General features: G+C 39.4%; 1 protein-coding gene across 4 annotated transcripts in view; it reads left to right on the forward strand.

Moving 5' to 3' along the window:
* The window catches only part of LOC131978736 (poly(rC)-binding protein 3), a 99,159-nt gene that overhangs the window by 54,433 nt on the left and 28,154 nt on the right, over positions 1-16,572 (forward strand). The gene's annotated exons all lie outside the window — the stretch shown is intronic.

Below are 16,572 nucleotides of genomic sequence, written 5' to 3' on the forward strand. Positions count from 1 at the left end.
CAGTAAACCCACCATGGACACTCACTTTAAACATTATCATGCAATTGAATGGGCATTATCAGCGGGTATCACTCCCATAAGTAGGGGCTGCTGCACCTGCTGGCAGGTTGAGAAGGTTGTTATCAGCCCATTCAATGGCTGCTTGCTGAAAACAAAGCAGTAATGTTTGGTTAAAAGGCTGCCGTGGTGTATACGCTACTAAACAGCTTCTCTAAGGTTAGGGTAAAAGACTTGCTGGTTAAGCATTATAAAAGATAGTTTTAATAGATGCACGTAAATGCTTGAAGTTGATACAAGAACAATGTCAGCACCGTAAGTAACATAGTTCATTCGGTGTGTAAAAATGTGATGCAGGGACATTAAATGAAGTTACTTTAAATAACATTGTCAACTTGGGTTTTCAAACAAGTGGGCAGCCTGTGGCCTAGAGGTTAGGAATCGGGCTTGTAACTGGAGGATCGCCGAAGCAGTAATGTGCAGCCCACTGCTCCTTGCATGGTGAGTTCACTTGTGTTTAAAAAAAAAAAGTAGGTTGAATTGAATTTCCCTATAGTGGGATGAATAAAGGATGAATCTTAGTCTTAAATCTCAAACGGGACAGAAACGCTGTTCTCCTGGCTGAAAGTCCTGGATTTGTTTGACCCATCCACCCTGAAAGTAACCTTTCAATCTTTATACTTCGTCACTTCTGCCTTTGTATCGTCCATAATTGCTACAGTCCCTAAAGTGCGCCGCTAAACACGTTAATATAGCAGCCTATTCAATGGGCTGTAACAACCAACTAGCCCTGCTAGCAGGTGGAGGTAGCCCCTACTCGCCCATACTTAAGGGATGATAACTGCTGATAACACCCATGGGCTGCCATTGTTGCACATAGGGGATTCAACCTACTTTTGTGAACAAACAATCCAATAGGGAGCAGAGCTAGACAGTTTGTCAGCTGAGCAAGAGCTACTGTGGTCACGAAAACCTTTGCTGAAAAGCTGTGACTACATTGAAAGGATACTCAAACAATGTGTTTTGATTCAATAGGTATAAGGCTTGTGGAGGTGAGACATGATTAGAGAGTTCAGACATTGCTGTGGGAATTAGAGCTAAAAAGGATTTTGCTTTCGGGGGAAAGTCGGTTATTTTGACCTCAACACGTGCAATGTGTTTGTCTTTGTTCATCCTGCTGATATGATTCACTATTTGTTAACTCACCATTTAATTTCTGTGATTAATCTTGCAGTGATGAAAAAAGGTATCATTGCGAATGAAATTAGATTCACAGCCTGAAGGTCGTTTGATATCCACTGAACAATACCTTGAGTGAATTGTCCCAGTTAATTGTAGAGCCATATCACATCTGATAAAAACAACTCGTGTTCAGTTGTAATAGACTCTTCTTTCTGCTATGGACATGGATCCATCATCTGGATCCATGTGCGGACAAATTATGAGCTTTGTATGATTGATGCATTCTTGATCACACTTCAGAAAAAAATACAATCTTATGTACAGAAATAGATACATGTAAGATTAAAGTGACCCCTGTGCCCCTCTTTTTCTTACCCAACCCTCTGCCCTGGCTTTCAATATAACACATTGTTAAAATGGACTTTGTTTTTGTGGGAGGGAAAATCCCTGGACGTATCTCACTGTGATTATTATTACACTTGACCTTTTCATCCTCTCTGAAGGTTCAGATGGATACTGTTCTCACCGTATATGAAAAGATAATAGCTTTAACCCCAGAGGCTACTAGAGTGGGGACCATATAGCTTACATTAGGAACTACTAGAGCATGAAGCAGAAACAAATGGTTGTGTTTGTTGATAGCTGTGATATTATACTGGTTCAAGCTTAGTACACAAATATTTAAGCCTTTTTACACTCTGACAATGATTCACTTCATGACAAAGACAATCTGTGACATAAACACCAAGAGATATAAAGGCCTCGACACAACAAACTGACATTCGAACGTCTCCCGCCGCCTATGTCCGGGCCTGAAAAATTCCACTTGAACACACTGCACCTGCAAATAACTCTCCACACCAGTAGGTGGCAGTAGTCTTTATTTGTCATTCAAAAAGGAAAGACCACTTGATCGGCATGACATTTCTCTGTAATGTCAAACAGAGTAGGCCTCCTGAATCATGCGGATCAGTTGGTCTCAGTTGCTTCATTCCAAGATGGCCATGTCGGAATTATCACTTGAGATGAAGATGAAAAATGGGAAGATACTTCTGTTCATGACCTCTTGACTTTAGTTGTTTGTTTCGGTTAGTTTAGTTTAGTTTTGGTTTTGTGTATGGATTCATTAAAGTTGAACAGCCAATCAGAGTGATTTCTCTGATTGACTGGCTAATTTGGCATGGGCTGAAAAGCTGGGCTATTGCTAAAGATGTAGAACTAACCGCAAAACCTCATTTGGTAGAGCGATCACCCGCTGAGAGGAAGGTTGGTGGTTCGATCCCTGACCACGGCAGTCTAAATCCTCATAGTATCATTGGGCAAGATACTGAACCCCAAAATACTCTTAATGCTGTTCATCGGTATGTGAATGAATTCCTGATCGTGGCAGGCCTCGGCCACCAGTACGAATGTGCGTGAATGGGTGAATGAACGCATTCTGTAGTGTAAAGCGCTTTGACTGGTTGCAAAGACTAGAAAAGCGCTATATAAGTACAGTCCATTTACCATTTACCAACTGCCCAGCATTGGGCGACGGCCGTCTGGTGGCAGCCCGCAAAATATGCTGGAATTTTACCTAGCTATAAACCACAAACATGTTGATCAATAAGGTTTTTTTTAATCTAATGATGAAGAAATATGATATTAAAAGCCATGTAGGTCATAGGGTCGGTGAGACACTAACCTATCCAGGACTGTATCCTACTGTTGGAAGTCTTGTCCGGTAGTGTTTTGTGTCCAGTTGTTGGAAGTTTTGTCTAGAATTTGTGCATTTCCAGCTTGGAGATCCAGACACACACTCCAGACAGGAAGCTAATAAATGTATTTCTGCAGCAAAACAAAGGCCGACCCAAAAGATGTTTTACCCTTTTATGTGTATGCTGCATTTAGAATATGTGTGCACCAATTTTTGTTGCTATCCACATTCGTTCCATTTGGCACTATGTTTTCTCAACTGTAAAACTTCCATGTTCCAACGCATAAGCGCACTAATATGCTTTGCCAGTTCACCTGTTTAGGTAAGAATGCGGTGGAGTTCTACGGCAGATAATGCATTCACTGCAGGTAACTACCTCATACAACCTCACTTAAAAAAAATCCAAAATATACCTTTAAGAAAGTGCTAGGATATACTGTCGTGCCCTGGTCACAGTTACATTTACTTTGCTCCACAGTAAACATACACAAGCAGGTGCTGTAGCATCTTAAATAAGTAAGTAATTCATTGTTTGGTAATGTTTCTCTGGTTAATAGAAGCAGTTAGTTAGCTGTTAGAGAAGCAGTGTGGTTATGGTTTAGTGAAACAAAATGTTTTATACACACACAGCAGTTTTCTCTCACTACCCGGTTTTACTGAGAGCAAAGGGGTTGTTATTCATCAGGTTAACAGTGCCAGAAATTGCTAAAAAAGCCCACAAGCAAGGGCATAAAGGTGTGAAAAGAGAAGTCACTTTCTGTGTTTTGAATATTCATTTCTTATACAACTGCAGAAAGAAGTTGTAATTCTAAACCATGCAGACAAAACACTAAACGACCAGTTCTGTCAAATGGTTTCACATTTAAGACATGGCACAGTTCCACATGAGGCATCAGGCCCATTTCCCTGAGTTTTGTGTGGTTGTACGAGGTTTCAGGGAACACTTAAATCACAAAGTGACCTCATTTTCTTAGACAGACCACTTCAGCCCAAAGCATTACAATTTCATTTTCTCAACTTGTGACCCTCATGCAACACTGCTTTGGGATCCTAATTATTTTCTTAATATTCTCAAACCCTCAAGACCAACCGTGGATAGATAAAACATATTGGTAATGCTTTACTACATCCACTTTATTCTTTATTCTTTTTCCAAGATGTTTAAGCTGTATTAGATCTTATCTTTAGAACCATTTGTTTAGTTTTTTTCCCTCTTTAACATATATATAATTATTCTAGATCCCAACAGCATGGGCTAAATATATTTTATATATGGATATATGCGATATCCAATAATCTCCTAAATAAATAAACAAGCTTTTAATACTCATGTTCATGGATCAGATTTTAGTAAACACACACAAAAAAGTAATTTATAGTCTTACCTTGGAGATACCTTCTTGGACAAACTCACTCATAAATCACACACACACACACACACACACACACACACACACACACACACACACACACATAAATAAACAACGACTTATTTTGCATGCAGGGTCCCCACCAGGATGGTTTCAACACAAGACATATCTATGACGTACAGACACTGACAGGAGCCAGTGCTATCCGGATGGTGGGAAATTAATAAAACAAACATAAAAGCGGCACAATAAGATAAGAATAAGGTTTGCAAGTGTCATTATTGACCTGGAAAGTAATTGCAAATGTGCTATCAGTCAATCACAAGTCGGGGACAGAGTCTTTAGGCAGAGAAATGGAATGATTCAGTTTCATAGCTTATTAGCACTTGTTCTGTTTTGCTTGCATGTGCCATAAGAATCTGCATACAGATGTATGGTTATTTGTATGTAGCAAGAAAAAGACAGCATGTTGTTTTCAGTGGTTTTACCAATAATATTTCAGTCTGTGGGTAGCTGAATTCAACGCCAAGTGAAAAGATGCATATGTGAACCATGGAAATGGAGATTTACGCGTCATATCACCAATGCAACGTGAAATACACAGACAGGCAGGCAGTCAGGAAGCCGATTGAAGCACCAAGCCGACAGTAGCATTGAGCTAACATCGCATCGCTGACATGTCATTCAGAATATCCAGGCACCCATTTCAATTGTTTCCAACCTCCAACCCCCCTTAGACCCCAAGGGGCATCCTAATCTGGGGCACCCATCACGTCTTGTGCCCATGTGAAGGAGAACACTTGCCCATGCAATGGTCAAAGCATGACGGAATGGCTAGACCGGCTCTAGCGATTGTCTCAAAACTGGGGAGTATTTTCGGGTTACACGCCACAGGTGACGTCTTGAGTTGTGACGCGTCGCCCACATGACTCCCATGTCTTGGCCAATGACTTGCAAGTATTTCTTTTTGTCTTAGTGATAGGGGGATATAACATTTCAATTCCATTTTTGCTAATCTTTTGTTAAGAGCTGAAGTGGCGGTCAGCTGTTTGGAGCTACGTCAAGGTAAATCCTTTCTGAATAATTATAAATGATGTCACAGATGAGCATTGGACATTTCTGCGGTCAGATGTTGTAATTCTCGTAGTATATATCTTATCCCAGGGTCCTTCCGCTTGCCGACTATTTCTACGTACATGCAGTGTGACACCTTGGCGGTAAAATAAGCAGAACAGAGCAAAAAAAAAGTGTTTTTCCAGTGAATCGCCCTATGGCTTCTTCATTCAATAGATACAAAAGCGAGACCAAGCAATAGGGTTCCATCATGAAATCCTTTCACTTAACATAAAACTATTACATTACTTGCTTAAATGACTTGCATAATGCTGGCAGTTATGTTTGCTGAGTTTTCAAGTGTGGGTGTGTGCTGCAGAGTGGCACATTTGCTGTGAATGATGATTCTTATACTGTCTGGAAAATGATTTCAGTACATGATGCAACTGAAAAACTGAAGATTTTCTATTTACAGGGGAAACAGGGAAGACACTTTACTGTTAACTGTGTCTATATCATTATTTTATGAAATCAGGATGGGATATATCAGCAATTATGGACAGCATGAAAAAAATAGCTTCGCATTTTCATTGGATTTTTCCTGCTCAGGCTGAAGAAAAGAGGGAACAGCTTGCATGGCTTATTAGCAGATACGCATCAATACACTATGTTAGCCCTGCAAGCTAATGGTGGGTGACAGAGGGACAATGCAAGGGGCCGTCAGTTTGTGATTGTAATTTAGGCTGAGATGTCAACCAGGCCAAGTGATTGGAGATGACAGCTCTATAGCCCGCTTTTTGGGGCAAATGGGTCTGGCCGCTAGCAGACTGGAAGAGCTGCAACAAAAGGCTCCTCGACATGTCTATCTATCTGGGGATATATTCAACCTCCCCTTTCTGCTTGCCTTCATCTCATTTTCCCCAAACATGTCTGTTGATGGCTGAGAGACCATTTTGAAAATCTTAGAGAGTGCTCGGGAATGTACTAATAGGACACAGAGCTAGAAGGTGATGTTTAACCCAAACAAAAGGACACTCTAAGGGTTCAGGGTTATCATCTCAAAGATGTTCCTGGCAAGCAATGGCACTTAATTGGTCCTTGGCTATATTTAGAACCACAGCATGCTCTGATGATTTGAACTACAGGAGGCAGGGAAGCCAGTTGCTTGCTGTAATACTTTGTGTCAATTTGAGTGTCATTTTAAAGTACATTTTATTTTTTTTTAAATGCCACTACACCTGCTCATTAGCGCAGGCTTCATGAGTAAGCAGCACATATCAAGAGATCAGATAAGCAGCACATTGTACAATATCACAGGTAAAAAAAAAACACAGTTTTGGGCTAGGAACAAGGGAAGGGTTAAAAAATGAGAAATTTTAAAAAGGAACATGATCAAACTTGCATGGGTAAGATGGAGAGTTTCATTAATGGCGGACACTTTTCATCTGCTATCTGAGCGGGACTCTGTGATGGTGCATTAGTGACTGAGAGTAGTAATGCTCCCTTTATATGTGCAGCCATGTGCAGTGTTTTAACTGAGTGCAAAAGGAAGTTCTTGACAGCCAGCTCTCCATAGAAATAAGGATCAAAAACAGATTGGGCTTTATAGAGCCAATACAATCTGTCATGTGTTTGACGGTTTTCATTATGCAGTGCTGTTGGGCATTTTGCAGACTGTAAATGCGAGTGTGACATTTCTTACAGTGTGGTATTTCTTTTAACAAGAAACAATACAATAACTTTCTATCTCTTGAACAGGCAAATGTTTTCAATGAGCTATAGTAAAATGTATGCAGCAGATTCAACTAGACCACATTGCACTATAATTATGTAGCTTTTGTCATGTGGGGTTTTCTGACTTCACTGGTTAAGCTTTATGTTGCTGCTGTTATGCCTTCATTGTATGTCAAAGGATAATTGCATCCCTAAAGCACTGGTTGTCCTTGGAAACACCATCAATGCGAAATTGGAATAATGAATGGGACATTTAATATTCAATCTGGAAAAAAAAAGCTTTTCAAACATATTGACATCAGGGTTTTCTGTACCATTATAAGTGTTTTTGCCCACCACCAAAGCCAAATGAATGAGAAATATGGAAAAAAAATCTCCCCTCGGGCTGATTTTGCACATCTACCTTCCTATCGTTGAAGTGGTAACTTGGCCAATTAGACTCGAGTATTCTGGGATTTTCAATCATGCATCTGAAAAGCTCTCTCTGCTGCATTTAGAGGTTTTCTGGGGACTGAGCCGGAGGTAAGATAAGCTGTCTCCCAAAGAGCCAGAGGGCCATTTATTAACTTGGTTTGAAGATCTCTATTGTCTACAACATTGTTCTGCACGTGTGTCAGTTAATTTACAACAGCAAACTTCATTGGACATTTGGTTTTAAAATGAGTCTCGGCCGATCAGATGAGACACTTCTCCGTTTACACCTGTGTGTATCAAGTGTCTCCAAGGCTGTCCAGCTGACCACTTTTGTTGAGATTTCATTACTACACACATTACTTCCACTAGAAGGTTAAATTGCTCCACACACATTTATTACTTCGGAAAACAACAACTCTCTAGTTCATATCTTGCTAGTAAAACCCTCGACTCAGAAGGCAGATTACAGTGCAACCACAGTCTTTTATCGATATTAGCTGAGGTAACGTGCAGGGGGAGGGGTGGAGTGTCTTCCCAGGATCCAACGGTTGCAGGTGAGGTGATGAGTGCTCAGGAACAGGAAACAAAGTCTTTTGTTTGCAGTCCACCATATGAAAATGGCCAACAAGTTCTCCAACACAAGCGGCAGAAGAGGTTGTGTGTCAGTACGTCAAATTACGGCACACAGAGACATATTGCTGATCGCATATCACAGCACATATGTACGTATCCCGCATCTCGGCTTGCAGCACAATGGCACATTCTAAAGTTAACACACACGTATGGTCCGTGGTAGACGAAAAGGCTGCAGTTTCTGTGGATTTATGTTGTAAAACCACTGACCTAGGTTTAGGGCAAAAAAACTTCCGGTAAGGCGTTATAAAAGGCAGTTTAAACAGTAAATAAATGTACGTAAATGTCCGAAGTGACTGCTGCAAGTTACATAAAAAACACAACTTAAGTTAAAAATGGTTCACTTTTGTTTTCACATGGGACATGAACCCTGCTCTCCTGGGTGAAAGTCTACCACTTGTTCAATCCTTCCACCATACAGAGACATAGCTGTTTTTTTGCTGCCTGTAAACTGTAATAAATTATTTTGTAATAATTTCATTTTACTTAAAATATTTGATAAAATGTATTAAATATAAATGCGTCCTTGATTTTGAGGCAGTTGTTTAAATAACTTTAATATAAAAATGTTTTGGATAGAATCCACTTATTTTGACCACATTAAATATAATCTTTATGCGCATGTAATTCTAAATCAATGGAATTTTGAATCTTGAATCTGTTTTTAATTGACAGGCACTTCCTGTTAAGTTATTAACTCAACTTGTAACGTAGTTAGATGAAATAAATAATATTTTGTGCAATCTGTTGCCTCAATTGTATTGAGTAGCTATTGTTTATCTTTTTTTTTACAGTGTATAGACTAGCTATATTGACATTTTTGACGGGAGAACAGGCTGTAATGGTGATGCTGCCTCAGTACATTGGGAGAATGGATCTTGCAGCATAACACACACAACTGAGGAGCACATGGTAGCAAGCGACAGACAGGAACACAGACAGGCAATGGAGCATGAGACACAGTGATCTTGAGCAATGCAGAAAAACACAGTAGTGATTAGCACAAAAGCTAACAAACACCTGGAGATATCTAACACACTAAAGGGTACAAGGATCTACTACGCTCAGTTACAAAACGATCTGGCAGCAAGTGAAGAGTAGACCGGGGGTTTTATACTGTGAGGGTTGATTGCTGGATCAGGTTCACCTGGTCCTGCCTGTGAAACAAAGACACGCCCATACACTCACACACACAGAACAGACGGACAGGGGAGGAGACACAGAAGGATCAGACAAACAGGCAAAGACATCAACAAGCAAAAGGGGAAGGAGGAGCTGCCAGGCACAGATCCTGACACTCACTCTTGTCTGATCAATATGCTTGACATACCTAGATCTAACACAGTGTTCAAAGGTTTCTCCAAAAGTAAAAAGACAGAGTCAGAGCATCAAGTCAGGCTCTGACCTTAAACACTGTGGGAACAAGGACACATCTTTCAAACAGCTAGGAGAAATGCATAAATCCTGTTATAATCATTCGGTGCATCAGAAGCTGCAGCAGCAAGAAGCAGACTGTGACAAAAAATTAAATAAGAAAATCATAATGCAGCGATAAGACTCGGTAAACAATAATCAGCACACAGGATATGAGGCCAGGCTCCCTTGCACCACAACCCAAGGTAAACCCACAAACAAATGCTTCAAACAAGGTCAACATAAATATTTGAGCAATTTTTGTCTTTAAAAGTTTAGTGAAGTGAGCACATCGATGGGTGGACAGGGCCCTGGTTATCTGACACATGAGCTTGTTAGCACCTTTGAGTGTTGCACACATCCTGCTGTCTGCCACCTTTAAACAAACATGCCAAGGTCATTAGCGCTGGAGCAAGTATAACACGTATGAATCGGTTTTTTGGCCTTCTTTTTCAGTAAGTCAGGAAGTTTTCACTGCTCTCTAGGTGTTGCTAGTGGGAAAAAAAAGAGAAAAGAAACATCACAGGAGGTGCAAAAAGCACAAAGCCACTCAGCTGGCAGTTTTGTTTGTGAGTAATTTGTTTTGACACCATCATCATCACTTTGCAGTTACCAAATTAATTTGAATAAAATGTCAACTTTGGAGTTGGTATGGGACACCCTACTTCCTGCCAAATACCATTGGAATAAATAAATAAAATAATAATTTTCTCAATTCACTGCCACTTTATTATATTTGCATTACTAGTTTTTAGTTTGGTTTTTATTGTTTGTATTTTAGTTTTGTACTATTTATTTATTTATTTATCTTTACTCTATTTCATTTTTATGATTCTATTCTATTATTCTTGTTTTACTCTGTACTTGTGCTGCTGCAACCCCATAATTTCCCCCATGGGGGATCAATAAATCTTATCTTATGTTATTAATGTCTTCCAAAATGTGAAACAACTATACAGTTTAAGGAAATCAGAAAAGGACTACAAAGGTCACACAAATATCAGCCATGACAAATATCAAAGTGGACAGATAAAACAGTAATACGTATACTGTTAAAACATAAAGCAGTGACTTGAAGTATTTAAAGAGCCAAACATCTCCATGTTGTGTTTCAACCTACAACAAGTTGTGTGTTCAGAGATGGTCGTCTGCATATCTTGGTTGTAACGAGTGGTTATTTATGTTACTGTTGCCTTTTTATCATCTGGAACCATTTTGCACATTCTCCTCTGACCTTTGGCATCAACAAGACATCAAGGCTCACTGGATATTTTCTCTGACCATTTTGTGTAAATGAAATGGTTGTGTGTGAATATCCCACTAGATCAGAAGATTGTGAAATACTCTGACCAACAACCATGCCATGTTCAAAGTCACTTAAATCTCCTTTCTTCTCCATTCTGATGCTCACTTTGAACTCCAACAGCTCGTCTGCACCATGTCTGCATGTCTTAAAGCATTGGGTTAGCCACGTGATTGGCTCATTAGATATTTGCCTTAATAAGCAGTTGAACAGGTGCAGATAATAAAGTGGCCAGTGAGTTTGACCCGCACCAGTTGGTCGAGCATTTTACTTACATGTGGGAGCATGGGCTTCGTGTAGTAGTATTATAGTAGTAGTAGTACATAATAGTATAACTGTAATGTGTTACTGCCATAGACTGTATATAAATAATGGACGTAGTCACCGTGACGTCACCCATTGGTTTGTGGACTGTCAGTTGGAATCATTGAGTTCAGCGTTACACTCGTCACCATCTTGCATCGCCATCTTGTTTCCGATACGGGGAGCAGACCATATTTGGACTGTGGAGGAGGAGAGGGATCTGATCACTGACTACAGCCTCTCTACACCTCAACCTGACTGATAGAAGTCGCTGCTAATTCATGTTAGCATTAACTGGAGCATTTGCTGGGATGTTCATTTTGGCTAGCAAGAAACAAAAACAAAATTTACGTTACTTACCAAAAAAAAAATGAACAGCGACTCCTTGGAGTGTCTGTTAAGCTTGATTTCCACCGGGCGTGTTACAGCCACGGAACGACTTCCACCGGGCGCGCTGCGGAGCGTCTCAGCAGCGTCCCAGCCGCGGCTCTCCGCTCCGCTGCGTTAGCATTCCGTAGCATTCCTGCTAAACCTTGTAAATCTCAACAGAGCAGATCGCACCAGACAGGAAATCCGACTCAGAATCAACATAATACACTTCCACCCCATTTCAAACTAAAACACAATAGCCTACGCAGTTCATGCAGCCTAAACTACTTCCCATCGACATTTCGTCTTGACCGGGGGCAACAGATCAGCAATCGATCAATCAAAGGGTCTCAGAAGATCAGTGACACGGACAACAAGAGACTGATTGTTGACGTGGAACAGCATACAATCATTTATGACATTACACATTTTTATAAAGATAGATGGTCAGGTCAACAGATCTTCCACGTCAGAGAAGCAAAGTAAGCTGTTGGTTGTTGTTGTTGTTTACTTTATACACACAGTTTATCACGGGATCTCGCGGTCTCCCATATGTTCAGGATTATCGCGTGTTCTCGTTATCTCGGGTGTATACGGCTGGCTTGCTACAGTGCTGTTCCGCGGCCGTAACGCGGCCGGTGTGAATTGATGCCGGGCAGAAGACGGAGCAAAACCGCGGCGGAGCCGTTCCGCGCCCGATGGAAATCCAGTTAGTCCAACCAAACGCTGAACAAGACATTTTTAATTAACAAAACATTTTTAATTAACAAAACATTCAAATAAACTGTCATTAAGTGAAAACACAGTGTGACAGGGTCAAAGATATGAGACCAAACTGGTAAATGTCCTTTTTTATATCTATATAACGTTATATATAACTTTGTTGACATGTTGCCATGGATACACATTGTTCTGCTTCTCTCCTGATGACGGCTCGCCTTGTTCGTGACTAGTCAATCAAAGGTAGCCCCGCCCCAAATCATACGATTCTTTATCTTCTATTTTCTTCTAACTTTCTTCTATCATTATTTGAACTATTAACATCAAATTGTCTTTGATAAGATTTTTTTTTCACAAGCGATTGAGACTATATTGTTGTCCTAAAAAAGAATTCAGAGGTAATAAATCAAGTGAGAAGTTTTCAAATTTTTTATTGAAATTAATGGACGGAAATGTTTTTTTTGCAGCCACATTTAGCACCCCTACTGGAATTTTTGGTAGAGTGCAGCTTATGGCACTTCCTGTTTTGCCTCCCTGCTCAGACCCGGAGGTTGCCAACTGGTTACTACCCAACAGACACCAGGTGGTATTAAGGTTGTCATTTTTACAGACACATTTGCATAGTGATAGTAGAAATTTACATGGCATTTAAATCCAACCTTCACATCGAGGCTGTGCATGTAGCAAATACTTTACATCATGCCTTGACTGACAGGCCTACCAGCATTCCTCCTGTGATTATGCTTTGCATATAATGTTTATAATCATGGTATAGGAGTCCAAAACCAAGACAGGCAACTACCAGACCCTACATATTGACAGCAAACAGTCACAAGTCATACATAGTGAAATGATTCAGTACAGGGACTCAGGTGCAGAAGAATGTGGCTGAGGCCAGGACTGGTGTACAAAAAAAATCTAACTTTTGATTATAGATCCAACTGGAAAACAATATAAAAAGGCATAACAGTAAGTCAGAGACACAAGAATAGTAAGTCGAGAAACAATCGTGAAACAAGCAGGCAAATTATAGAGATGTGCTCAGAGGGGAGACAAAGACAATCTGACAAGAAGCAGGAGGAAACACAGGGTATAACAAGGGGAAGCCTAATTACAAATCAGTGTGCTTTTGCAAGCAAGCACACAATATGAGACACAGTTGTGAGGGGAAAAACAGACACAACATACAAGACCCAAAACTACAAAATAAAACAGGAAGTGCTAACACAAGACAAGCAGACCATTATACATAAGCCCAGTCCTCAGTGGGAAAAAAGGCTCATTCACAACTCCAGCATCCAGGCAAACAACACACCTTTAGCCTGTCTAAAGTCAGGCACTTGATTAAGCTATAATATCATCACTAGGCGTTCCTTTTCCAACTTGCTGTGTTGTACTGTACCACAGGCTTCTTTTCACATTTTTTTCCCACAGTTCTCTGTTCCCATTCACAGTTTTACATTGGCAACATCTCTTTGATAAGTATTTAACTGAAGGAGACAGCTTAACCTGGCTCAGTCTGTGGTAGAGACCGCTGTTACCGTCCAGCAGGGGCGGATTACGAACTAATGGTTCCCTGGGCACAGCCAGTAAATAGGCCCCACCACCTCTCCTACACATAGACATTTCTATTGTTGTTTTGTGTCTCTTTGTAGTCATTAGGTTTATATTTGTGGTCATTTTTTGTCCTTTTGTAATTGTTTTGCATCTATTTGTGGTTGTTTTTCCTCTTTTCATGGTGGTTTTGAGTTCCTTTATGTTTCCATTGTGTCGCTTTCTAGTAATTTTGTGTCTGGTTGATTTTCCTGTGTTCATAGTCCTGAGACTCTTTGCAGCTTTTTTGTTGCTCTTGTTGATGTTGTTACATGTTTTTGGAGATGTTGTGTTCTCTTCGAAGTTGTTTTACATTTCTTTTTGTGTCATTTTGAGTCTCTTCCTGATTGGTTTTGTGTCGATGAGGATCCTTTGGGCCCCTGGGCCTGTGTGTGTGTGTGTGTGTGTGTCCGTGCATGACTGTGTGTGTGTCCGTGTGTGTGTATAGGCTTTTTTTTGCCAAAAATTTCGATTGATTTATACATTTTAAAAAGTCCAAACACTGCCTGAAGTCTATATATTTGAGACACAGAGAGGGTGAGTTTTTCTCTTTTATGAACACAAAAACAACAATAGCCTAAGGTTATGTCTGGCTGAAAATTAGAATTTGCTAGTGGACGTGAATCTGTAGCCAAACAAACACAATAAATATCAGAAGTGCCCAACTTCAGTCTACAGAGTCGGAGATTGGTGGGAATTCCTCGGGGCGATTGAATATCTCTTGGAAAAAAAGTCAGCTTTGTGCAGGTAATGATAAACAGAAGAAAGAAAACAGTGCTGATGAGGGGATTAATATTTGGATCAGACTGTGTGTAATGAAAATGGCCATATGGTTAGAGAACAACTCTTTGACTGAAGGGACAGCAAGCAGCTGGAGATTTTATAAAAGGAGTGAATTCAGTTTTTATTTCATCTGGCAGACAGCAGATATTTAAATTCACTGCAGGGAAAAAATATACCTTATGAAATAACTTTTAAGTATATGCAACTTTATATCACTATTCTAAGAAAAGTTTAGCATGCTGTTCTTAAAGAGAAAATGTCTGGTATTAATATTCTCATAAAAACAAATCACAATAATTTAGTGATTCTTGCGATAAGGTACATAACAGGTTTTGATTTTACAAATAATATTTGGATAATTTCCTCAATATAATAATACATTTTTGTAGTTATATATTCTCTATCCAAACATTTTTGGTTCAAACTCCCAGTTGAAGATTTAGCGTGATCACGCAATCTCTTCACAATATCAGACCTTATATCTACACTGTTTAACCCAAGTCGACATCTATGCACAGTCCCACTATGTTTTACAGACATTTGTAGTCAACTTAGAAGGTAAAACATGTTGTTTATGCTGCATTTTTTTTCAGGCACTTCCCTCAAAACAGCCTAATTAAACCTAAAAAAAAAGTTTATCTAATTCGTTATCACGAGAAAATGATCTTTGTTATATCAAGCTAATGAGATAATAAGGCATTATCATAAGATAACAGTGCATAAAAAATAAGAAAAATCCATGGTACTGTACTGTATACTGTGTAAATGTACTGTAAATGAGGGAAACCTCAGTGCCATACCAGTTTAAATAAAGTGTGCAGTCATGTAAAAAAAAACATTAGACCACTTTTTTTCCTTCAATTTCTTGTTCATTTTAATGCCTGGTACAACTAAAGGTACATTTGTTTGGACAAATACAACAATAACAACAAAAATAGCTAATAAGAGTTTAATTTAAGAGCTGATATGTAGTTTTTTTTACATGGTTTTACTGATAATAACCAAATTTAATATCAAGAAAACCATGGAAAATGTCTAGATATCAGCTCTTAAATTAAACTCTTATGAGCTATTTTTGTTGTTATCATTATGTTGGTCCAAACAAATGTACTTTTAGTTGTAGCAGGCGTTGAAATTAACAATAAATTGAAGAAAACAAGGGTGGTCTAATAACTTTTTCCATGACTCTAAGTATATGGCTTAGCAAGAGAAAAGAATACAGTGAATGGAATTAATGGGTTAATTTCTGTGAATTTATCCTACACAAAAAGTAGCTTCCCCTTTTTGGCAGAGCCATCCATGCATACACACTGTCCTGTTTGCCTTTTGCCTTAGCAGCAAAGGCAAAGGGGAGCAAAGTAATTTTGACTGACTGTAATGAGGGCACTGAAGGAAAACTTTAATGTCTGACTCACAGGAAAAAACCTTTTACCGGTGAAGGCTTTGCCACTAAGGATTCTGCAAGTCATCGTCCTGCACACTTTCATCATTACACAGAGATATTAATTTTTGGAAGTTTAGTCGATGCAATTATTGTTGTCATTTAGTTTTATCTCCAGCACAGTCCCTTTGTGACAAATGAGTTCTCACCCCGAGTTGCTCTTACATTTACCATGTAAAAGGTTAGCCAAATTGCTCTCTCTTGTGATGTGAACTGTGGTGTCCAATTAAAAACAAAACACGCTGGTTCCATTTTTTACTATTATTATTTTTTAGTTTTAAATGAAGGAATACTTAGGGGAGTTTGAGTCTAATTACATTTGGTTATCTTGGGAAGTTCTTTGCACATTTATGTCTCATTCATGGAACAAATATTGTGTGAGGACGTCATAAAAAGCGATGCCGACTGTGCTGCACATGCAGACTCCCTGCTACAGTGTTTTATTTTTAGACCACATTTTTGGCTAAATCTGATAATGCAGCTTGGCATGTGTGCTGACCTGTAAGGTTCCTAAAATACAAGTGTGGAAAAGACAAGTTATCTTAAGGAATTTGTGTAAAATACATTT

The sequence above is a fragment of the Centropristis striata genome, chromosome 10, assembly GCF_030273125.1.
Source record: "Centropristis striata isolate RG_2023a ecotype Rhode Island chromosome 10, C.striata_1.0, whole genome shotgun sequence".
Classification (NCBI taxonomy): domain Eukaryota; kingdom Metazoa; phylum Chordata; class Actinopteri; order Perciformes; family Serranidae; genus Centropristis; species Centropristis striata.